The sequence below is a fragment of the Coenobita brevimanus genome, chromosome 3, assembly GCF_032717465.1.
Source record: "Coenobita brevimanus isolate Jiangsu-jjx chromosome 3, ASM3271746v2, whole genome shotgun sequence".
In the NCBI taxonomy this organism is placed as follows: domain Eukaryota; kingdom Metazoa; phylum Arthropoda; class Malacostraca; order Decapoda; family Coenobitidae; genus Coenobita; species Coenobita brevimanus.
Genome location: NC_136956.1, coordinates 15,619,345 through 15,645,999, shown reverse-complemented (window position 1 = coordinate 15,645,999; position 26,655 = coordinate 15,619,345). Strand labels below are relative to the sequence as shown.

Genomic DNA, 26,655 nt, shown 5'->3' with positions numbered 1-26,655 from the left:
CGAGTTGGAGAGTTGAGAGCATTTAGTATGGATGAAATTATTTTTAGTAGAGCGAAGAACAGACTTAGCACGATTCCGGGCAGAAACGTAAAGATGATGTGATTCAGGGGTGGGTTGGCTCTGGTACCTTTTGTAGGCCTTCTCCTTGTTGCGGACAGCATTAGAACAAGCGTGATTAAACCAAGGCTTTCTTGCGTTAGTCAAAGGATATGAGAAAGGAATGTATGCTTCCATGCCCGAGAGAATAACCTCCATAATGCGCAAGGCACACTCAGATGGCTCACGGCCATGGAAGCAATAATCATCCCAGGGAAAATCAAAGAAGTACTGCCTGAGGACCTCCCAGTCCACGGCTCCAAAATGCCACAGACGACGTTTCCCTGGAGGGTCCACAGGCTGTACCGGAGTGATAGGACAGGTTAAGGTAATAAGGTTGTGATCGGAGGAGCCTAACGGAGAGAAAAGATTAACAGAGTAAGCAGAAGGATTAGTTGTGAGGAAGAGGTCAAGTATGTTGGAGCTCTCACCAAGGCGGTCAGGGATACGGGTAGGGTGCTGTACAAACTGCTCTAGGTCATTAAAGATAGAAAAGATGTAGGCTTGTTGATCAGGTGGATCCGTGAAAGGAGAGGAGAGCCAAAGGTGGTGGTGAATATTGAAATCTCCAAGAATGGAGATTTCAGAGAAAGGAGAAATGAATAGAATCTGTTCCATCGTAGAAGTAAGATAGTCGAAGAATTTTTGATAGTCGGTAGAATTAGGGGAGAAGTAAACAGCACAGATATATTTAGTCAGAGAATGACACTAAAGCCGAAGCCAGAGTGTGGAGAATTAAGAAGAATCAAGCTCAGGAACACGAGAGCAAGATAAGTCGTTGTGTAAGTATACACAACAGCCACCTTTGGCTTTGAAATGAGTATAGAGAAAGTAGGAAGATACAGAAAAGGGTTTGCTGTCAGTTGCCTCAGACAGCTGAGTCTCCGTTAGAAAAAAAAGGTGAGGTTTAGAGGAGGAGAGGTGGTGCTCAACAGAGCGAAAGTTAGAGGAAAGGCTGCGAATGTTGCAGAAATGAAGAAGAGAGTCAGACAGTGGTTCCAGGCAACTCGAGTCGTCACCGGGAGAGGGGCAGATGGTGGGGGCATTTATGTTCCCCCCCCCCTGGGGACTGCGAGGCTTGATGAATCGACGCCATTTTTGGTGAATTTTGAACAGGAAGTGTAGTATGTACTGTGCATGTAGTTTGGTGAAGATAGTTAGAGAAATTTGTACTGGAGAGCATGCTGGCCTACTCTCTGTGTAACTGAGACACTGAAAAAGTTCAGCAAAGGGGGATGGTCAGGAACTAGTCCTGAGGGCTGATGAAACGGGAGCTCCAGCACTCCCTGTCATCAGCTTTCCATCCACCTCGGGAGTACTGCCCTGCTCGACTGGTGCTACAGTCTACTCCAAAGGTACTACCCCAAAGGTACTACCCCAAAGGTACTAATAAGTGATAATGGAGGAGAATTTAATTCTGATATCTTACAAGAAATATGTAAACAATACAACATCAAAAAGGTTAACGTTTTAGCCTATCACCCAGCATCTAATGGGTTAGTAGAGAGACAAAACAAAAAAGTATTAGATGTGCTACGACACATTCTCAGTGAAAATTATGCAAGCTGGGATGATTGGATTCCCAGAGTAGAAGCCTCAATAAATGGATCTATAAATAAATCCATAGGTGACACACCACATTTCATTATATATGGGACAGATAAAAAACTACCATATGAGCTCCTAGAAGATGACAGTCTCCCCATATACATTTACGATGATTACTCTAAACTCCGTTTACGTGAATTCCAGGACATACACAAAAGAGTCAAAAAACAATTAATGATGTCCAAGGAAGAAATGGCGGAGGCATTTAACAAGAAGGCAAGAGATTCACCTATCAGCTTAGGAGACATTGTTTATGGTATCATTCATACGAGAGACAATAAATTATCCCCAAAATTTGAGGGCCCATACAGAGTAATTAACATAAAAGCAAACAAAGTTTTAATTAAGTCCCTGTCAACTGGGGAAGAGAAACAAGTTCATATTGACCATTTAAAACGAGTTTCAAGGGAATTATCCAATAATTATTCAGCATCGGATACAACCGAACAGGCAAACGTACCTCAAGAAACCAAGCAAGAAAACAACAATGATTACAAAAAGAAATTAAGGTCATATACCAAACAATCAAACATAGGTGCAACTGTTCCAATAAAATCTACAGTACATCATTTACGAGAATTGAATATCGATTTAAACTCCTTCTATAAATGAAATAACAATCAACCATAACGCACATCATCACTATCATCGACCACAGCATGACCATATTAGGAAATTAATAGATTTTTTTTTTTCGGTAGGTAGCGATGAAGGGACTTATAATTTTTTTTTTTTATGTGTCCGACTCTGGGCATAGGCTTCACAGCCTGCTATCATGGCCCAGGAGTCCTCCTACATAGCATACACCTCTACATGGATTCCCCTCTACATAGCAAGAGGATATGCGCACTTAGACCCCCAACACATAGGACGACAAGGATGCCTCATAGCTCCAACGGCCACGACTTCAATCGTAAAAGACGTCATGAGTACTGAAATAAGTCTGCATTACTTGTATGAATTACCTTCTTATCTAGAAAATCTCGCGAAACCTATGCGAACCATGGACTTCATGATAGGAAGCTATGTTTCACAAGCACACTACACAAAGGAAGTGAATGAAATAGTGAAGTTAACGAAATGGAAAATAGAACAGGCAAAGGCAACTATGCTCATCATGATCCAAGATCTCCCATCTTATGGAACGGAGGTATTGAGCGATAGGAACAACATCACACGTACTCGCCAAAAGCGCGGTTTGTTCGACCTGGGTGGCGCAGTTCTTGGGAACATCTTTGGATTGGCTGCAGAGGATGACCTTAAAGAAATAAACAACAAATTTAATAAAATAGCTCAGGTACTAACATACCAAGATAAATTCATCACAGGACATACCTCAGCAATGAAGACAATTGTGAAAAATCTGAAAAAGGCAGAAAACATAGTTCTCGAGAGTGTAGATAAAATAAATGAAATGGAAGGTAACATAACACTTTTCCAACACTTCTCCATCATCACAGAACATATTGACACAATACTACAATTAGACAACACTAGAGTTCGTTACAGAGCACTTATGCACGGAATTTCGAATGCTGGTGATGGCAAGATCACAATTGGCTTACTCCCAGTTCATGAGCTTCGTCAGATAATTAGTCAAGGCATACATAAACATAAATTGAAGCCTTTGTTCCGAAGTAGGGAATTCATGCAATATTATCCATATTTAGAAGCAACACTAACACCAACATCAGTAGTAGTTCATGTACCATTCATAACTGAAGACCTGTTCACAGTATACCAAATACACCCCTTCCCCTCTAAAAATAAAAACACGTAGGTCATCATCAACATCAACACAAACACCGAACTCATCATGGTCTCCAAGAGACGGGACACTGTCACTTTCGCAAGTGAATCAACGATTGAACGAAAGTGCCGCACATCCTTATATGCTGTTCATCTTTGTCCTGCGTACATTTTCACGTTTCAGCCTACTGATACAGTCCCTTGCGAAATGGCTATCATCAGAAATAACAATATTCATAATCATTGCAACTTCACTTTTGCTCCAGATAAGCTTGTACACCATCAACGCATCGGACACTCACAGTTTTTTTATTTTACTCATAACACATCAGTTTACATAGTCTGTCCAGATATACCACCATCTCATACTTCAGCCTCAGGATTATACATAGCACCAGACTACTGTGCGGTATTTACACCAGCCATGTCTACTTTATCCACCATCAATCACTACGTCATCCTCAATCATACACACAAACATTTCCACCCACTGCCTGATATGGACTTAAACATGAGCACAAATATTAAGTTGACTTCACCTAAGTTTGAAACTATGCAACTGATCAATAAAACAATGAAGCCCTGGGAAGATTTGAGTTTGAGTATGTTCAACCCATATTATGTGTATAGCCCAGCACCTACTGTCTTTATAATCTTCTGCATTGTATTTGCAGTACTGCTGTTCGCAATGCACAGAATGCATGCAAGAATTGCAAATTTGGAGTCAGTATTTAGCCAGGGTAGAGTTAACATCCAAGTTAACCCCCCTGAATGAAGTGTACATATTTTGTGTATTAGAATGGATGTAAAGAGAAGGCTGAATGAGGGTGTTGTGGTACCGACTGCTTTATTTGGGGCTGAAACATGGAATATAGGTGTAGCAGAGAGGAAAAGTTTGAATAAAATGGAGATGAGGTGTCTGAGGAGTATGTGTGGAGTGACACGTATGGATCGAGTGCAAAATGATGAAGTGAGAAGGAGAACTGGAGTTGTTCGGAAGATGGCTGGCAGAGTTGAGCAGAGGGTGTTGCGATGGTTTGGGCATATAGAGAGAATGGATAATGAGCAATTGGTGAAAAAGATAACTAGATCTGATGTGAGAGGTGTAAGGCTGAGAGGAAGACCACGAATAGGATGGATGGACAGTGTGAAGAGAGAGCTGGATGCGAGAGGGATATCTGTTGAACAAGGAAGAGTGGCTGTGCGTGACATAAATAAATGGAGAGAAATTGTTAATGAATAAGTGATGACGCAGACCTGAGGGGATATTCTCCCACATTTGGTCTGATCAGCTAGTCAGGTCAGGTGCAGGTAAAGGGATGGGTCTGTTATGATGTGGCAGGGGTAAACCAGTTCTGCTGTCGGGCCCTGCTGCAGATGTCACTGATTGCATTGTGCAGTTGACCCTTGTGCGGTGTGGTGCGGTGAGGATTTGTCCATTCTCCCCTTTGGGGCTAAGATGCGAATGAATGTGTTTGAATGGATGAGTAAATGGGAAGTGTGTCATCCTGTCTCGGCTACCTCCCTTTCCTTGGGGGAAGTAGCCTAGGTATATAGATAGATAGATTAATTATATATATATATATATATATATATATATATATATATATATATATATATATATATATATATATATATAAACAAAACAAAACAAAGAAGAATGACCCATGATATAGAAGTATGGCATACCAGTAGCATTATCTTTAAATGAAATATTAATAACTCTTACCATAATCTTAATTTTAAACTTTTTTTTTTCTTGCATGTATGCATTTCACTACAATAACCCATGTACATACTGTATTACAGTTAAATAGTTTACCTTTAGTGCATTTATTCAAATTTGTATACAACTTGTTTAAAATGTAATATTACTGGATCATTGCAATTTTCTATGAATATTATATGTATACAATATTATAATCAATATTATGTACTAATAGATTAGCATATGTCAATGATAACTACTGTCGGAGGACCTCCAGTGCGTGACCGAGCAATGTTAGGACTCCATATTATAAATACAGTTAATTATAGAAAACATGATATGTACATAGATAAATAGATAGATAGACAGAGCTCCAGGCAAGCCTGGGAACGGGAAATGATCTTGCAAGTGTAACTGAGGAAATGTTGACAACACACACGAAGCAGCAAGTCAGGGGATGATATAGGTAGTGTGTCAGTGAGATAGCATACGAACAATGCCTGGTGACCATACACACACATACACACATACTCACACACAGGTTTCTAGAACATTCCAACAACAGTGTAACACACGTGACACGACCCCTGCTACACCAGAATTTAGGAAGCAGAGCTTAGAAGGAGGCTAGCTATAGAACCGACAGGTAGTGGAGAGAGTGAACAAGAAGAGGGGTCCAACTAGACTTACTTAGTGTATTCAGTCTCTGTAATACATACACTGCTCAACTTAAGATTTTCTCTGAAGATAATAAATCAAGATAAACTCCCTGTATTCATCTTTAACTCTTACTACAAATATCGAGAGTCACAAATTATGTATTGAGAATGATAGCTATATAGATATATTGCGAGAGTGAGAGAGAGAGATACAATGACCATCCTGTCACTTTATCTTGAACTGATTTTACTTTTAATCCCCTGTCACACATAAGCGACTCAAGGGCCGAGCACGGCACGACTCTAGGTCATGTCCTAGTTAGCTCCCATGCCTCCCGACTGGCGCCGAGTCTGCTCTGCTCACGACTGCCTCACGACCGGTCGTGACATCCTCAAGAACACGACAAGTTCGCGAGGCATGTGACGGAGCTACGAGTCTTCAAATATGAAATTTTAATGGATTTTTGCCAGCCACGACCGTGTCACGACCGCCCAAGAATGCAACACTACTGTGTGACGCATTTGGGGAATGAACGATGACCCCCCCAACACTCTCACGACCCCCCCCCCACGACTGACCCATGGAAGTACTGTATATACTGAATGCCAGGTGGGGCAGGGCATCACACTGGGGCCGCCACTGACACCCAGCACATCACCATGGACCTTTCCTGTGTCCGACCCACTGTCAGAGACAAGAGTCTGCTCACCCTGCTATGTCTGTTGAGGGTGCAAAACCTTTATACCCAGACACTCCTTTTGGTGTACAAAAGGAAGCTTGAGGAGGAGGAGGGGGAGAAACAGAACAAGAAGCCAAGGTCCTGCTGGATTCGACCCTGGATCAGCAGGAGATGCCAGTCTGGACAATGGGAACACCTTGTTCAAGAGCTCCTCATGGAAGACAAGAGTTCCTACCAGAACTTCCTACAATTGGACGAGGCCCTTTTCAAGGAAGTATTGGGGAGAATCGAACACCGGATCAAGAGGCAGTACACCTGGTGGAGGGAACCATTGGAGCCTGGACTTCGGCTAGCTATTACCTTGTGATATCTAGCCATGGGTGACAGCTACAAAAGTCTTTCCTATTCATTCCGAGTTACACACAACACAGCCTCCCTCATTGTGTATGAGATCTGCAAGGCAATTATCGCAGAGTATATGGAGGAGGTCATCGATTGCCCAGCGACACCAGATGGATGGAAGAAGGTGGCCAAGGGATTTGTTGATCAGTGGACCTTCCATAACACCATCGGCGCCATCGATAGGAAACACATAGCCATGCGTACCCCTGGGAAGAGTGGCTCCTACTACTAAAACTATAAGGGGTTCCACTCAATCGTCCTCCTGGCAATGGTCAACAGTGATTACAAGTTCATCTATGTAGATGTTGGTGCAAATGGGGCAATGAGTGATGCTGGCATATTCTTAAACACAGACCTGAGGAGCTCCCTGGAGGACAATAGCATTGGACTGCCCCCTTGATATCCACTGCCAGGAGATGACCGCCCCATCCCCTACTTAATTGTTGGAGACGAAGCCTTCGGCCTGAAGGTGGCTGCAGAAACCCTACTCTCATTGAGGTTTGACCAGAGAAGAGAGTCTTCAATTAAAGACTCTTCAGGGCAAGACAAGTGGTGGAGAATGCCTTCAGCATCCAGGTGAGTTGAACAGGATTTCAACACATTTACTTACCACAATCATGTTAAAATTTTTGACGTGGCTATACCACCTGAATATGTGCCGAAATCCACCAACAACATGTATACTATTCTAACATGTATGCTATATCATTTATCCCCTAGATTCTATTACCTCCTGACGACAATGGACTTGAGTCTGCGGTCCTGGCCTGCTGCTGCCTCCAAAATCTCCTGCATCTCCAGAATCCCCCTTTATGCATTCAAGCTGCAGACATCAAGGACCCAGTGACACATGAAATCACTGAAGGCCAGTGAAGACAGGGCACCCAACTGACGCCGTTGGACCACCTGCAGAGGAGCTGAGGCGCGACTGGTCCCAAGGTGATCAGGGACTACCTCAAGCAATACTACAACTCCCCTGGTGGTGCTGTGGAATGGCAGGACAGGATGGTCCAGTAGGTAAGTACCATGGTTTTCTTTTTTTTTTCTATCACTATCATTCCCTTCCCATGACATTAAAACACATTTTCTGAGGGGGAAAATTTTTTATTTAACTGTAACCATACATAACCATATTTAACTGTAAACATACAAGTACATCACTCACGTGGCTTGGGGGTCGATGACCGAGGGGTATTCAGGTCTGTGTATGGAGGTTGCAAGCCCACCAGAGAACTGCTGTATGACAGGTTCCCCAAGCTGGGGAACTGTGAAGGGCCTGGGGTGGCTGGTGGGTGGGCAGTCCTTCCTTGATGCTGTTGGATGAGCTGCTGGTGTTGTTGTTGCAGCTGCCATATCTGATGTTGCAGCTGCTGAACATGGGAGTCTGTTGGTGCTGGTGCTGGTGCTGGATTTGCAGGATGGGAGTGGCTAGGCGCGTTGGGGGGGTTGCGTGGAATGGGTGGGGTTGTCCAGCAAGTCCCAGGCCAAGATCATGGCTTGCCTGTGGTAAATCTTGAACACCTGTGGCGACATTTGGCGGCAGAGGCTAGCCATGTAGTTTGTGTATTGCACCACTGCCGCTTCATGCTCGCTGACAGGTTGTAGCAGCGACACCACCTGGGTCTGATGGGTGGAGTTTCCTCGGAACTGCTCTTGCAGCTGCAGTTGGGAAATGAAAATCATTAGAGACATAACTTGTAAATAAATGTAAATAGTGCAGCGTAAATTGTGGGTTTTACATAGTGTACATTGTGTAATAGTAACTGTTTTTTTACCTTTTCTATAGTGCTGATGTACATACCAAATTGTTCTAATTACTTGTTTTATAGTAACTTTGATAACTAAAGACACGCAAATAATGAAAAGTCTTATGACTAATAAATTTTTAAGATTTAAGTGCAGGTGTCATAAATAATTTGCTCTTACCCTACTCAGGAGATCATCAGCGGACATGCTGGTGGAGCCGGTGTTTAGGACAGTTCTGGGCCTCTTCTTTGCTGGACCAGTTGATGTGGTGCATGGCACTGGTAGCTGGGACAGCTGGTCAGACAGCTGGGATGGCGGGGATGGCTCATCATCCCCACTGATGACAACCTCTGCCAAGTGGGCTGGGGATGGGGATGGTCTGTCTCGTTGTGGTAATATAGGCAGTGTCCCCCTATTGTTGGCACCTGGGAATCGCTGAGAGAGAAAAAATAAATAAAAAACTGGTATTGTACATAAAATTTGTTTAACCTTGATTTTACTTAAATGATAGCAAGTATGTACACTGACAAGAATTTAGAAAAATAAAAAAAGGTCACTGTATTATGACAAATGTATAACTAAAAGAATTTTGTTTATCTTTCACTGGTGGGTTGGACGTATGACAATGTGGGGTCAGAGGAAGTCAAAACTCTCAACGAACCACCTCTCTCACTCAGTCAGCTCTTGCAAATCAACTTGTCCCTGGCCAGAGTGGGTGACAGTGAGACCGTCATACCTGGTCCGCATATCATCCAGCCAGTTCCGAAGCTGATCCACTGAAATGAACATTGGAAAAATAAACATGCGCCTAAATACTCATAAATTTGTATAAACACTGATCCAGTCATAGACAGTTTGCCTGCGTGTTATAACAACACTGATACTAAAAGAAATCCAATCCTTACTAAGAGATGAAGGGTTTATATTAAAATGAATATGATAGTGCACATAAGAAGGTGGAGGGGAAATTGAACATTTGTTTTTACTCACAATAACAGTTGAGTTCCTTGGCCTTCTCAGCCAGTAGACAGTTTCATTCATCGACGTCCTTATCGATAGTGAGCTTCTCGTAAGTAAAAAAATTTCGTGCTGCTTCAGCCACTCAACCAGGTCCTTCTCCAGCTCGATGGTGAGGTTCGGTGATCCGACCCTCCTGGTTCTCTTGGGCTTCTCCTTTGGCTGTTCTGGCTCCTCACGGTTGGGGCAGGGCACAACATCTTCCATTTGCTCCTCCGCTGGAGATTGGGAGTCAATCTTGAAGTGCAGGGCAGGGGAGGGCTCATGGATTGTGTCCTCAGTAGCAAAGAGGTCCTGGGAAAATTGCTGGTCTATGGTGAAGGCGTGGAGGGGTGGCGTGGAGGCGTGGAAGGCGTGGCAGATGGCTGAGGTGATGCGTTGAGGAAGGGGGGAAGGTGTGGCAGACGGGTGAGGTTGTCCATTGAGGCAGGCAGCCCAGTGCGATTGATGGTAGGCATAGGCCTGTTGTGTTTTATACTCCGCTCACTCGTGAACTTGCAGTTGCCATGTGTGACCAGTGTTGCCAGATCGCCTACCACACCAGGTTTCCCGCCAAGACTCTTGGCACACTTTTTGTGTGGTTTTGACTCAGGCATAGCCCAGTCATCTTGTGGTCTTGTTGCGGTTGTCACATGGTCGTGAGCCATGATTCTGAATCGCCGAGTGGACTGTCAAAATGCATTGCATAGTCGTCTTGGGGTCTGGGCACAGTCTGGTCGTGGTTGGTGACTTGTCATGCAGTCATAATGATTTTTTTGTAGCGACTGCTTCACGACGCGCAACGAACGCATCACGATGCATCCAATTGAGCTAAGACTGCTTCAGGAATAATCTACAACACTCCTGACTATGACACAACTGTGACACGATTTTTGGCAAGTCGTGAGGCCCGACGAGTCGTCCCAGGGGCTCACGATCGCCCTCAAGAGTCCGGGCTTTGTTGGCAAATCAAGGGACAATTGATGAAAAAATGTGTTATGACCTTGAGTTGCACCTCGCTCGGCCCTTGAGTCGCATATGTGTGACAGGGGCTTTATTAGTAAACCTTGCAAACGAAATGTTAAGAAAGGGTTAGCAAACAAAAAATCTTTTCAACTACCCTAAGCCACGTACCATTGACCGTATAGGATTGGAATGCCAGAATACTGAATAGAAGGGTTAGAATGCTCTTGTAAATGGCAATATGGCCATTTTGTAGTAGTAATAAACTAATGATACAGTAAGAGCTCATTCTTTCTCTTACATATTTCTTTTAGTATTTGTTTGTACAAGGTTCAATTGGTAGAGAGATGGCCTGCAGTCCTACCGGACCCAGGTTCAAATCCCCGCTGGGGCAGGGAACAGTTTAAAAATCTGAATTTCATTAAATCAGACTTTACCGATCTACCAGAAGACCCGCCGACATGTCGTAAAAATACCCCCGCTAATACAAATACACCAGTCCTGTAAGAGACAGCCCTAGCATGTATTCAATATGGACGGTGGGTGTTAGCGCCGAAGTGGTGATATGTAGAGAGATATATGGTAAGTAGGAGACCTAATGAGCCTTGAGAACAGGCTGTGAAGTCTATGCCCAAAGTCGGACACATAAAAAAAAAAATCAGTGAGTTGCACCTCAATTAAGAAATATGGGCTTTAATGGAAAAGATCAGGATTCCATAAAAAAAAAATAGAGCAAAGATTATTACGAAAGAATGGTAACAAGAGATGAGGGAGGAGAAGGTCAAGTTGGAAACTGTATGAGCTGAAATGGGAGGGAGTGGAAGGGTAGGGCAGGAATGGCTGAGAGAGAAGGAGAGGTTGCGGAGAGGAAGGAAAAATCATATAATGAGACACGGAAGGCTGGAGGGAGAACAGAGGGCAAGAGAATATGAAGCTGTGAAGTGGAAGGAAGGGGAAGCAACAGAGGGGGTGAGGGAGGCTAGAGGTTTGCGGTGTGAGAGAGGGTTTAAAATAAATAGTATTTTAAATATAAGAAAAGTTAGTATTAAGAAAGAAATAAGAAGAAAACAGACAAAGACATGGGTAAACGGCGGATCGGGGAAAGAGGGAGACAGGAAGAGGAAGATAGCAGACAATTCGGAAAGGAATGAGAGAGGGGAAAAACAAGGAAAAAGAACCAAATGAAAGAAAAATGGTGCAGATGTTTAGAACACCTGAGACAAGAGGAAGGATGGTATGTGAAATGCAGAGGAAAGAATCTATCTATCAATCTATCTATTGCCAGACGCCTCAGTCCCGTTTGGGGTGGCCACAAACAAATCGCCTCCAAGTCGCCCTGTCCCCCGCCATTTCACTCCCCTGCTCCCAACTCACACCCCCCTCTCTCATATACCTCTCCACCCCATCCCTCCATCTCATCCTCGGCCTCCCCCTCCCTCTTTCCCCCTCCACCTCACTCACATACACTCTCTTCGTCAGTCTTTCACCCTCCATCCTCTCCACATGGCCAAACCACCTCAGTATGTTCCCCATAACGCTTCCTATCACATCCACATCAACACCACAACGCTCCTTTATATCCTCATTCGTCAGCCTGTCTCTCCATGTGACTCCACAGGCTCCTCTTAAATAACTCATTTCCACTGCTCTCACTCTTGACTTGTGTCCTTCCAACAACGCCCACGCTTCACTTCCGTACGTTAGAGTTGGTATCACAATACTGTCATGTAGTCACTTTTTCACTTCCATGCTCACTTCCCTGTTTCTTATCACTGCTTTCAAAGAACCAGCAACCTTTCTTCCCTGCTGTACCCTTTCAAGCACTTCACCCTCCAAACCTCCATCCTTACTCATCACACTACCCAAGTACTTAAACGTACTCACATTTTCCAATTCCTCACCATCCAACCTCGCTGTACATTCACTGACTTCACCTCTCTCAAAGACCATCACTTTACTCTTCCCTACATTCACCTTTAGATTCCGTTTCTTACACACTCTCCCAAACTCATCCACCAAGCCTTGCAGCTCCCCTTCGTCTTCACTCAACAACACAGTATCATCTGCAAACAACAGCACAGAGAGTTTCCAAACACTATCCTCTCTCACCAGGGCCACTCCAACATCCACTACCCTACCTTGTACCTCTTTTATTACCCCATCCATGTACAGATTGAACAACCATGGAGACATGACACATCCCTGTTTCAACCCAACTTTCAAAGAGAAAAAATTCACTTAGTTCACCATCCACACGCACTGCAGCCTTCGCACCATCGTACATACTCTTCACAGCATTCAACAACTTCCCATCTACTCCATATATTCTTAACACTTTCCACAATCCTAGTCTATCCACCCTGTCATATGCTTTCTCCAAATCCATACAACTTCTTTCCCTTCTCTAGAAACTTTTCCACTAAAGATCTGAGAATGAATATCTGATCTACACAACCTTTTCCCTTCCTAAAGCCTCCCTGTTCTTCTCCAACTAATTCCTCTGTTCTTTCTCTAACTCTGTCAATAAGTATCCTACCATACACTTTTCCTATTATACTAAGAAGACAAATGCCCCTATGATTACCACACACTTCTTTTTCCCCTTTTCCTTTGTACAAGGGAATAATTATACCTGACTTCCAATCCTCCGGGACTCTACCTTCCTCCCAGGCCAATCTGCACATCTTCCACATCCATTCTACTACTATCTCTCCCCCATGCTTCAGCATTTCACCACACACTCCATCAATTCCTGGGGCTTTCCCTGATTTAACTTTCTTCATTGCTTCCACAACTTCTATCCTACTGATTTCTTCCTGTCTTCTCACCTCCCTCCTTCTCCCAGCCATTCCCCAGCCACTTATACTCGCATTACTTCCATCCTCCACGTTCAACAATTCCTTAAAGTGTTCTCTCCATCTGCTCACTTTTTCTCCCTTCTCCACTAGTAATCTACCATTTTTATCTTTCACTCCCCTGCTAACTTCACTTCCACCCTGTCTTACTCTTTTCACCTCTCTCCAGAACATTTTCTTACAGTCCCTCCACTTTACACTCAAATTCCTTCCAAATTCCTCATCCACTCTCTTCTTACTCTCTCTTACTAATCTTTTCACCTCTCTCTTTCTTTCTACATATAAAGAAGAGACAAATATATAAAATTCGAAACTGTTAAAATTCCTAAGGGAAAGGAGGATGGTCATCGCACAGCTACATTGCACCGGCCTATGGAAATTATGGACAGGGTTGGACTATGTAGGGGTACACGAGTATTAAAGTAGCATTTAATAAAACTGGCTGCAGTTCAGCACCAGCTATATGAAAAGAAGAATTTAAAACGGTTGTCCTCCCCACCTCGTAGCAATAACAGCACATATATTTTTTTTATATCCTGATTATAATTATCAACGTATATTAACTGCCGAAGGGCACATTAGTGGAAGCTGTAATGATATGTTATTGTTTTACCCCAGTCTCTTTGATCGATCATACCCATTAACTGCAGGCAAGGAACCAACCCTGCTTGATATGATTACTGATGGACGTATAAGAACAAGTGTCCAAAAATTGATGCATTTCGCTTGACACTGATCCAATAAAATCCTTTAACAGGCCTCTGGGAACTTTGCCCAAGGAATAATGAATGAACTGGTAAAGAAATGAAGAAGTTGCACAAAACAGACATGTACTTAAATACAAAATGGAAAAAGCACAGCGTTAACACCTTAATGCAACGATAGTATAAAGTGAGAAGAGGTGGAAGAATATAGGAATGGAGAAGATAGAAAGACCATAAAGGAAGGGAAGCTTAGACAAGAACATGCGAAACGAATAAGGTGAATGGACGAACTGAATGTGACGGAGAAGGAAAGAGAGAGTGGGAGAGAGAGAGAGAGAGAGAGAGAGAGAGAGAGAGAGAGAGAGAGAAGAACTGTAAAATAAGACGGACAATGGAAAGAAATGTTATGTTGTATACAGAGAGAGGAAACTGAGGACCAGGAAAATTAGTAGACAGAGAAGAAAGCGAGGAAAGAAATTGGTTGGATGAAACAAAGAAAGGAGGGCAGGGGAGAGATATATGAAAAGAGGAGGGAGGAAAGAAAGACACGCAAGGGAGTAAGAGGAAAAGACGAAAGTGAAATAAACATTACAAATGAAATACCACCCCTTCAAGCAAGAAGGAATGCGCCCCCCCCCCTTGCATTATTTTATAGATACGTTTATCGCAAATGCTCGGACGAAGTTGCATCCATTTTGCCACCTCTCCACGCCTTTCCCTGTGCTAGACGGGCATCCTGTAGTGCTCATGACTGGACTGTCACACTCTTATACTGCAGAACTTCTGCCTTTCATAATTCTTTTATTTTCCGAACGGCATCTCTTTGAAGAGTGGTTTATCCCAAAACTTCAACCTACAGCTGTTCAAGTCCAATGGAGGACACCTGTAATCTGGTGTATGGAGTACTTTTATTCATTTTTTCCTTCCTCTGTTCTGTAATAAAAAAAAATCTATGACGATCCTTTGGACGTAGCTAACATCCTCACCAGGAGTTTTTCTCAAGTAAATAGCTCCGCTAATTACGCGCAACGTTTTCAAGACCATAAGTGCACGACTGAGCTACAAATGTTAGACTTTGTCAAAAATGATGTAGACTCTCCATTAGACCAAGAGTTATGATAGATAAACTGCTCATTGCCCTGAAATCCTGTAAATACACCATTGCTGGACCAGATTCCATTATGTACATATTGATCCAGCATCGAAATCAGGACAACTTGATTAAGCTGTTAGCAGTGCACAATGAAATCTGGGCGTCCCCTAATGGTCGCAAGCTCAGGGCACTTTGCACATATCATATCGAGACCCAAGCAGGCTGGTCATCTTATAAATCCCACTTCATTTCATCCTATTTTTTTGACTTCTTGTCTATGTAAGGTCATTCAACGAAAGGTTAGTAACATGTTTCTTTTTTCTGCAATAGAAAATTTTTAAAAATGATTGACGACGTGGCTTCCGTAAAAACAGAAATTCGCTAGATAATTTAATGAATTTGGAGCATTTCATTCACGATAGGGGTGTTCATGGATATTAATATTGCCAATGACATGACGTGGTGTCACAATATACTATTGAAGTTCTGTGTTTATGGTTTAATAGGTAATCTGACTTTTTTTTTTTTACATTTTATTTTTATTATGTGCAGAACTTTGTCATAATCCCCCATAACATAATATGGGATGAATTTCTCCAAGGAAATAGGGTGCCTCAGGGAAGTGTGCTTAGTTGCACATTGTTTAGTATTATGATCAGTGTTATTCTATCATCAGCTTCTATCCCAAGGAATCTTATATACTCTATGCGGACGATTGTATAACATGTCACTCTTCCCATAATGCACAATTCTGGCTGGGCGGATTCAAACAGCCCTTGATTCTGTCCATCAGTAGGCCTTGCAGTGATGATTTAAGTTTTCCATCATAAAAAATACAGCTGTAGTTTTTACTAGGCGTAATATCGCTGCTTTGCATTTGAAACTGGATAATTAGGCCTTTCCAAAATTTTTTGGGCTTATAAATTGATTGGAGTACTTTAAATATCACGTTAATAATTTAGTTGCTAGTTGTGATAAACCATTAAATGTCCTTAAGTACCTAGCAGGAACTACTTTGGGAGCCAACAGGAAATATTTCATAATGATGTTTAACCCTTTAACCGCGGGTGACATTCCAGAATGACAGCGACAAAACTGGACCAAACCGCGGGTGTCATTCTGGAATGATCGTGAATATTTTGAACACCGCTCTTTTTCCCAGCGCGCAAATTGTCTCACGCAAGAGTAGCTGTCGAGTTCTTTCATGCCAGCCATCCCACACCTCCCTCCTCCAACCCCGAGGGGGCCCCCCCCACCCCTGCCCTGACCCGCATCAGTCAGTATCTGTCCAGCTCTGTGCGTGATAATGGCGCTCCGTCCCGACTCATCGTCGCTCGTTTCCTCCTCTACAATGATTAGTGCTAGTGTTCCCTCTACCTCTACACCGGTAAAGGAACTGCCAACGGTGAGGCAGAAGGGGTTGAGCACTCCTGAAATTAGAACTGAGCTGGACAAAACTGTAAGTACTACTCTTGATTGTGGCAGTGAAAGTGACACACTCACAGCAAGCAGTGATGATTTGGCAGTGATTGGTGGTGATCCATTTTCCATTGATAGTGACAGTGATGAAAGTGATCGTGTTGTTTCCCCCCCACCACCCCCAACTTACTCTGGGAAAGGAAAGGCTCCTATGGGCAAATCTGGTATTGCACGTGGGAAGGGAGTGAAGCGCAGGCTCACGTCTCCCACACCAGGCCCTGGTAAGCATTTCCCATCAATTTCCCGTTCCCCTAGCCCTATTGCCCTCACATCATCATCATCATCATCTGTCGTGCCCTCTCCTCAGTCTACATCATCTGAGGAGTACGAATTACCAAAGCCTGCAAAGCGAGGGAAGGCAGGCCGTGCAGGCAGGCCTAGAACAAAGGGGATGCATGGCAGTTGGAGGACAAAGCTGGGCGATAAGCGAGGAGATAAGCGAGGTGATAAGCGGGGTAGAAAGGGTCAAGTTTCACCACGCACCAGGTCAGAAACCCCCCCGCCTGCCCCCCGCTCAGCTCCCTCACCCTCGCCACCCCCCCACTCACCGCCCCCGCACTCACCCCCCTCCCCGTTGCCTCCTGCCTCACCCACCTCCCGCTTGCCTCCTGCCTAACCTCCTGCCTCAACCATTGCCTCCACCTCAGCTCCTTCTCACGGGGAAATGAGTGGAATGCAACCTGCCCCTGCCACTGAACCACGCACAGGGTAAGTGGATGCATTTGTTTGGTCTGACGGTGCAGATTTTCAGCCACACAATCCACCGTTTGATATGACAAATGCTGGAATACAGCCTGCCTTCCCATGCAACGCAGGAGATGACTTTGTTGATTACTTCCTGGCCTTCATGGATGATGAAATCGTGCAGCATGTCAGCGATGAGACCAATAGGTATGCAGCTCAGTGTGCAGCAGAAGGGCTGGGACCTATTGGCTCACCAAAGCAAGTGTCGTGGTTGCCTGTCGGGATCAGAGAGCTTTATGTGTTCTTTGCACTAATGTTTTTGATGCCCCATATAAAGAGACATGAGTTGGAGGAGTACTGGCTCGTGGATGACATAACTACTATCCCAATATTCGGGAAGTATACGTCACGGGATCGGTTCCGACAGCTGCTTGGATACCTGCACTTCGCTGACAATGCAAACCCAACCCAGACTGACCCTTTGTGGAAAGTGAGGGATTTTCTCAACAGGATTAGGGATCGATTTATGCGATTTTTCCGGCCTATGCAGAAAGTCGTCATAGACGAATCCCTGGTATTGTTCAGAGGACGTCTCAAATTCATGCAGTACATCCCCAGCAAATGCCACCGCTTTGGGATAAAGTTCTTTGTGCTGTGTGACTGTGAGATGGGGTATATCCTGGATTTTGTCATTTACTCGGCTAGCACAATGGATGTGAACAGGAAAGACCCCCTTGGCTTCTCTGGCTCCGTTGTAAAAGTGCTGATGAAGAGGTATTTTGGTGGTAATCATGTGCTGTACACAGATAATTACTACACAGCACCGAAACTCTCCAAATACCTTGCTGAACACGGCATTGGCACTGTTGGCACTGTACGGAGCTATAGGAAAGAGTGGCCTAGTTTCCCCGAAGCATCTTCATCATCCAGGGGAGATGTTCACCTGAAGAAGTCAGACAAGCTTCTTGCGATCAGGTGGCATGACAAGAAGGTCATGAATATGATCAGCACCATCCACAAGGGGGAATTGAAGAGAACTGGGAAGGTCAGCTACAGGACGGGAGAGCCAATCATGAAGCCTGATGCCGTCATTGATTATAATGTAAATATGAGACTTGTTGATAAGTCTGATATGATGATTGGCGAAATCGACTGTATCAGGAGAAACACCCGATGGTACAGGAAGGCTTGCCTGCACATGCTCGATATGTGCATGCTCAACGCCGCCTTCATTCTCTACAAGACACAAGTCGGGGGCATAAGGCAACCATCACTGAGACAGTTTTCCAAGACTGTCGTGCAGCAGCTACTTGCACGATTTGGTCAGGTGACGGCATTGATCCCGAGGCGACACTCTGACACACAACCTGACCGTCTTGAGTGCCGCAATTACATGAGCCGGCACCAGCTTGTGAAATTGCCTCTTACAGCAGGCGGCAGGTTGTCACAGGGCCACTGCAGAGTATGTTCTACCACCACACGGAGGCCTAGGACGAGAAAAATGAGCACACACCAGTGCCTGGAATGCCAAGTCGCTCTATGTGTAACTCCATGCTTTGCCGAGTACCACTCTCTGGGTAAATACTGAAGGTGACAGTGATATATAGTGATGCGACAGTGACGTGCTTTGCCAATAATTGTATAATGGATAATGTAGTAATAAGGGATATTTTGCCTAGAAAAAAAAGGAAATATTGGCCAGTATAATAAGTGATATTGTAATAAGAGAATCTGCGGCACTTGTGGAATTCTGCGGCACTTATGTAATTCTGTGATGCGCCAGTGACACAATATAGTAATAAGTGTATTGTAAATATAATGTATATTGCCCAGATTATATGTAAAATAATATTAGAAGTTAGAAAGAATGAAAAGATCGCATGAAACGTCAGTGAGCGGGTGCCGCCGCAGTGAAGTGAGGCGCAGCCGCAGTGAAGAGCGGGCGCAGCCGCAGGGAAGTGCCTTTTACCTACCTCAGTGAACACAGAGTGGGTGTTTATCGTATGTACAGTGTTCATATATGTTTATATTACTATTATGAGAGAGTGGTTGGCATTTGGTACTGGTGTGTGGGGCGTAAAATAGTTATTTCACACCCCTCACTTCTAACGGCTCTCCCCGTCCTGTGAAAGTCAACAAAGTCATGAAACCTACATCAATGGAAAGCTGAAGGTGAGTACTTTCTAATGGTACCTTATTTTTTTCTTTAGCTTTATTCTGTGCAGAGTTATTAAGGTTTAAAAGTTTGTTTACATTTGGCTGAAACCCCCGCGGGAGAGGACAGTCAGACCAAAACAATACCCGCGGTTAAAGGGTTAAGTCCTATACTAAATCTAAGCTAGTCTGTGACTCACAGGTGCATTGGTCCACATCTGATACCACATTGAGAAGGTTGGATGTGTTTCAGAATAAATGTGAGTGTGCCTTGGAGACTTAGGGTGTACACATGTAGCTCAAATAAATGTGGAGACCACATGGCCTTTTCCTACGGCCTAAGAACCATAATAAAACGTAATATCGGTGTTGTGGCCTGTATTTCCCTGTGTCAACATCGTCATCTTATGTGGGAGGTTCATTGGCCACTTGCCGTTCGTCACCACTTACTGACTCAGGATCTTGGTGTGAACCATATTGATGGTGATAGGTTGGTGTTAACCCGCCAACTCCCGTTGACGTATATATATGGCTGAATGTTATGTCACTGTGACTCCCATTGACATATATATATATATGTCCGAATGTTATGTCACTGTGACTCCCGTTGACATATATAAACACGCTGCAATTGGAAGGTCCGTCATTTGCACAGTTTTCAAATTTCACATTTGAATTTTGGTACGTATACACAGACAAGGTGCAGCGAGAAAGAAAATAAGGTATGGTCCTTCTATGTTGTCTGGGGAAGGCATGAGTGATGTGGCAGGAGTGAGCAATGAAAGGGAAAGTGGTGGTGGGATGGAGGCAGTGCAAGCATGTGCTGTTTGTAGGCAGCGAGCAGACGAGGAGGAGCAGCTCCCTAGCATTTATTTCACCCTGCAATATTCCCGCACTTCCTCCATTCAGCCCTGTGATGTGGGGAAAGGAAGGAAAGGGAAGGGAAAGGGGAAAGGAAAAGGGAGAGGGAAGAGGAGTATGAGTGGGGAAGGGCACCGCTCTCCACCTCCCCATCCTCCCCCACAATCCTCTCCTCCCCACTCTGACAAGGAATATCACACTTTGTTACATTACTCATACTGTGTGTGCTTGCAATAATGTGACACTCACTTAAAAGTAAGGCCCGTACATATGTGATAATATGACGCTCAATATAATAGTAAGGCCTGTACGTATGTGATAACAATTACATCAAGTGGAAACAGGTGTAATGTTAGTGGAAAAGTATTATAAAAGTTGAAAAATAGAGTGTAGTCTAAGTTGAAACAACTTAGCAAGTTCACTCACTATGTACAAAGACACAACTATCTTCCCAAAATTTGACGAACATATAGCGGAAATATCGAACCATTTACAACCCGCAGTAGTAGAGATTGAGTTTTCATTGTATTTTGCCAGGTGTAAATTATCTTTGGACGGAACTGGGAAGATAGTTTTGTGTTTCATTGTACATAGGTGATAATATTACTCAAAATATAATCGTCAATCTATCTGTCTATCTATTGCCAGATGCCTCAATCCCGTTCGGGATGGCCACAAACAAATCGCCTCCACGTCGCCCTGTCCCCCGCCATTTCACTGCCCTACTCCCAACTCACACTTCCCCCCTCTTATATACCTCTCCACCCAATCCCTCCATCTCATCCTCGGCCTCCCCCTCCCTCTTCCCTCCACCACCTCACTCACATACACTCTCCTCGTCAGTCTTTCACCCTCCATCCTCTCCACATGGCCAAACCATTTCAGTGTATTCCTCCTAAGGCATCCTTTCACATCCATATCCACACCACAACACTCCTTTATATCCTCATTTGTCAGCCTGTCTCTCCATGTGACTCCACAGGCTTCTCTTAAATAACTTATATCCACTGCTCTCACTCTTGACTTGTGTCCTTCCAACAACGTCCAAGCTTCACTTCCGTAGGTTAGAGTTGGTACCACAATTCTGTCATCTAGTAACACTTTCACTTCCATGCTCACTTCCCTGTTTCTTATCACTGCTTTCAAGGAACCAGCAACCTTTCTTCCCTGCTGTACCCTTTCAAGCACTTCACCCTCCAAACCTCCATCCTTACTTATCACACTACCCAAGTACTTAAACGTAGTCACATTTTCTAATTCCTCACCATCCAACCTCGCTGTACATTCACTGACTTCACCTCTCTCAAAGACCATCACTTTACTCTTCCTTACATTCACGTTCAGATTCCGTTTCTTACACACTCTCCTAAACTCATCCACCAAGCCTTGCAGCTCCCATTCATCTTCACTCAACAACACAGTATCATCTGCAAACAACAGTACAGGGAGTTTCCAAACACTACCCTCTCTCACCAGGGCCACTCCAGCATCCACTACCCTACCTTGTACCTCTTTTATTACCCCATCCATGTACAGATTGAACAACCATGGAGACATGACACATCCCTGTTTCAACCCAACCTTCAAAGAGAAACATTCACTCAGTTCACCATCCATACGCACTGCAGCCTTAGCACCATCATACATACTCTTCACGGCATTCAAGAACTTCCCATTTACTCCATATATTCTTAATACTTTCCACAATCCTTGTCTATCCACCCTGCCATATGCTTTCTCCAAATCCATGAAAGCCGCATACAATTTCTTTCCCTTCTCTAGAGACTTTTCCACTAAAGATCTAAGAATGAATATCTGATCCACACAACCTCTCCCCTTCCTAAAGCCTCCCTGTTCTTCTCCAACTAACTCCTCTGTTCTTTCTCTAACTCTGTCAATAAGTATCCTACCATAAACTTTTCCTATTATACTAAGAAGACAAATGCCCCTATGATTACCACACACTTCTTTTTCCCCTTTTCCTTTGTACAAGGGAATAATTATACCTGACTTCCAATCCTCCGGGACTCTACCTTCCTCCCAGACCAATCTGCACATCTTCTACATCCATTCTACTACTATCTCTCCCCCATGCTTCAGCATTTCACCACACACTCCATCAACTCCTGGGGCTTTCCCCGACTTAACTTTCTTCATTGCTTCCACAACTTCTATCCTACTGATTTCTTCCTGTCTTCTCACCTCCCTCCTTCTCCCAGCCATTCCCCAGCCACTTATACTTGCATTACTTCTATCTTCTATGTTCAACAATTCCTTAAAGCGTTCTCTCCATCTGCTCACTTTTTCTCCCTTCTCTACTAGTAATCTACCATTTTTATCTTTCACTCCCCTGCTAACTTCACTTCCATCCTGTCTTACTCTCATCACCTCTTTCCATAACATTTTCTTACAGTCCCTCCACTTTACACTCAAATTTCCTTCCAAATTCCTCATCCACTCTCTTCTTACTCTCGCTTACTAATCTTTTCACCTCTCTCTTCCTTTCTACATATAACTCTCTCTTCCGCCTCTCTACTTCTTCCACGCCCCTATTTCTAATCCATTCATTGTATGCTTTCTTCTTTTGTGCCACAGCCTGTCTTACCTCTTCATTTCTCCATGCTGTTCCTTGCACCCCCCCTCCGTCTTCTCTTCATCCCACACACCATATCACATGTTGCACATACTTCTTCTGTGAATATCCTGCACACACCTTCCACGTCCCCCATCTGCTCCAGTTCATATTTGGCCAATAGTTCCTTCACTTCTCTTTTATATTCTGCCTTTTTCTCATCCTCCTATAACCTTTCCACTCTCCTTGCAAATACTCCTTCTTCCCTTCTTCTATTTCTCCATCTTATATGGACCTTGATTCTCGCCACCACCAAGTAGTGGTCAGAAAGTCCACTCCCCCAACCTCTATAAGCTCTTGCATCCATTACACATCTTCGCATCCTTTCATCCACAAACACATAATCAATCACTGCCTTCCTTTCATTCAGTTCACCACCCACCCTTCTCTTCACTCACCATGTATACCTGTGGATCATTTTATGCTGAAGAGGGTATTGGCTATCACCAACTCCCTCCCAGCACAAATGGCCAGTAACGCACTGCCATTCTCATCTATCTCAGCAGGCACACTCCACTCACCAACTATTCCATCCACCTTCACATTCTCTACTTTACCATTCATATCACTGATCAAAAACACTCTCTCATTCCTTCCAAACTTTTCCATGTACACTTCCATATTTGTCCAGAACTCTTCTCTCACTCTGCTTGCATGATCTTGCATTGGCACATACATGCACACAATCGCCCACATTTGTATTCCAACTTTCAATCTTACCCACACAATCATTGACCCAATTGATCCATACTCTCTTATGTTCTTTTTCCATCTTTTACTCAAAACTATACACACTCCTTCTTTTGCCCTCTCATTCTCACCTACTGCACATATACCCCATCCATACTACCATTCTCTCACACTCTCACCTCTCCATTTAGTTTCAGTTACTCCACATACATCAACTTTTGCACCATCAAGCACCTGGACAATCTCTCTCTCTTTCACCTCATTATTTGCACCTCTTACATTCCATGTTGCAATTACCATGTCCTTTGTCCGGTCCTGGGTCGTCATCTTTTGGTCAGTCGTTGTCCGAGGCTTCTTGTTTGTCTTTTTAGTTAGTTGTTTTCCGGGGAGGGGCACTAACCCTCCGCCAACCCTTTTAGTCGCCTTGTACGACAAGCAGGGATACTGGGGGAGTATTCTTGAAAAAAACCCTACCTCCAGGGGGGAATGCCAACAGCATCTGGTGTTCCCAGGCGGTCACCTATCCAAGTACTAACCAGACCCAACGTTGCTTAACTTCGCTGATCGGACGAGAAGCGGTGCACTCAACGTGGTATGGCCGTTGGCCTGTAAATATGTGATAACAGTTCTATAAAGTGGAAACGAGTGTAATGTTAGTGGAAAAGTATTATATAAGCTGAAGATGAGAATGTAAGTTGAAACAATAGTCATAGCGAGTTCTCTCACTATGTAAGTATGCGCTAAATATAATCATAAGGCCTGTATATATGTGATAACAGTTCTTTAAAATGGAAACTGGGATAATATTAGTGGAAAAGTATTATGTAGGAAGGGCAAATGAAATGTATGTTGAAATAACAGTCATAACGAATCATATGTGACCAATTTGGGCAGTTTCGCTATGCTCACTCAATGGAACAATGCTTATTTCACCTGTATTTTTGTGTGAAACCAATATATTCTTGTACTACATGTTATTTTGTTTCAAATTAATAAATACCTACCAGTTCTGAGTGATTTCGAATACTTACCTCAACCATAGAAAATGGGACAGCAGCCGAGGGCCTTTACAGAATATGGTACCAGGTGCACAAAGGCTTATCTGCTTGACCATTTCTAGGCTCGGGTAAGCACTTTCTCTGTGATCTGCCATTGTTTTTCACCAAAAGCGGAGGTTTGAGCCAAAAAAAAAAAAATCCAAAATCTGCCAGGACTGGGGGTGGGGGGAGTTGTTAAAAATCAGCCGGGACAGGGTGGGTTAACCCAACTTCACTGTTGATGCTTCATGGCTCTCAGTACCGAAGACCAAGGCATCGGAGGCGGAGGTCCACGTTTTGTAACAACATCATAAATCTTTTTGGGTCCCACCAATTGCACACTGATGGTCCCAAGTCAGGTAAATGTGTGGGTGCCAATGTGTGGGTGCCAATGTGTGGGTGACTGAATGTGCCCTCAGGTTTCAGTTGCCAACTCTTGCATTTGTGTTTATCTCCAAACTTTTTGCCATTGAAAAAGCCACAGACTTTGATCGAAACTCTAGACATGACTCAGAAGTCATATTTTCAGACTCAAAGTCGGCCCTTCAGACTTCTTGTACAACGGATTATCATGATATCCAGGGCCGCATCATTAATAAATTGCATTAATGGGGCAAGTCTTTCACTCTGATCTGGGTGTCTGGTCATTGTCTTATGTGTAGGAATGAGCAGGTTGACTTACTAGCAAAGTCGGCTGTGCAGCTTGAGGAGATTTGGGATGTTCGTTGTGATCTACAATCGAGTCTTTCCCTTGGAAAATAATTAATCAAGTCTGGTCAGTGAACCAGACTCTGTATACCATCTTGCAAGGAATGCCTCGGCAGTTGGAGTACTACCAGCTTTCCAGTCCCATGGGAGAAATGATGGCGCACTTACAACTGAATAGACAAGTTTCCGGTTAATTTTTTTTGAAGAAAGATACTTGTCTGCATAAAATATACGCAGAAAATAATTATGTCAACCATTATTTCCAAAAAAAAAAAAATGTGCAGAAACATGAAATAATAATAGAAAAAATAGCTAAAAAATCATGTGACTCTGAAACGGCATCTGATTGGTCGTGACGTCACTACTCACACTGAGGCAGCTTAGTCTACTTTGTTTACGTTTAGCCTGCATACCTTGTGCTTATTTCTGACCTCCAAGAATCTCCAGTGACAAGAGGAATAATTGCTAATGTTTTGTTCCAATGTGTAAGTGCAGTGACAAAAGCACATCAGGGAAATTATTCCTCTGTGTACCAGCCAGTAACAATAAACGAAAGCAGTGGTGGCTGGCTGCTCGTCAGAAGTTCCCAGTGCTGGAATGCAGTCGTCACTGTTGTGAAAATATTATGTTCTTCACCATATACGATCATATGCACCTAATTATCTGAAATTCGGTCAATATTCTACGGTCAATAAACTATAATATGATTAATTTAACTATTAATAGAATATTAGGATTTAGAGCAAAAACGTGCTAACGTTAGCAGGTATTTCTACTTTAGATCTCCAACACGTCTTGACAGACTTCTATTTTGCACAAATACTGATTTAAAGTGCAAATAAATGCATTTGCTTGTTAAATTAATATTTATACAAAGCAGATGTCTGCCAAGGCAAGCTGCTGAGCTAAAGGAGAAACACTTCCGCTAATTTTAGTGCGTTTTCGCTGTGAATCCGGATTATTTAAAAAGTAAAATAAGAATAAAAAATCTGACCGGATTTCAGATACTTAGGTGAGTATGAACCTATATTATCAAAAATCTATAACACTTACCAATTAAAAGTGCCGATTAGGTGTCGATTCGGTAAATGACCGCCGATTCGCTATTTCGTCGCACTCTTCTGAAGGTACTTTGCAATCAAATTCAGTCG

General features: G+C 43.5%; 1 non-coding gene across 1 annotated transcript; it reads right to left on the bottom strand.

Annotated features, from left to right (window-relative positions):
- Window positions 1-24,246: 24,246 nt before the first annotated feature.
- LOC145394340 (5S ribosomal RNA) lies at window positions 24,247-24,365 on the bottom strand. The gene has a single exon (XR_013896401.1). It is a non-coding gene; the product is annotated as a 5S ribosomal RNA (ribosomal RNA).
- Window positions 24,366-26,655: the final 2,290 nt, after the last annotated feature.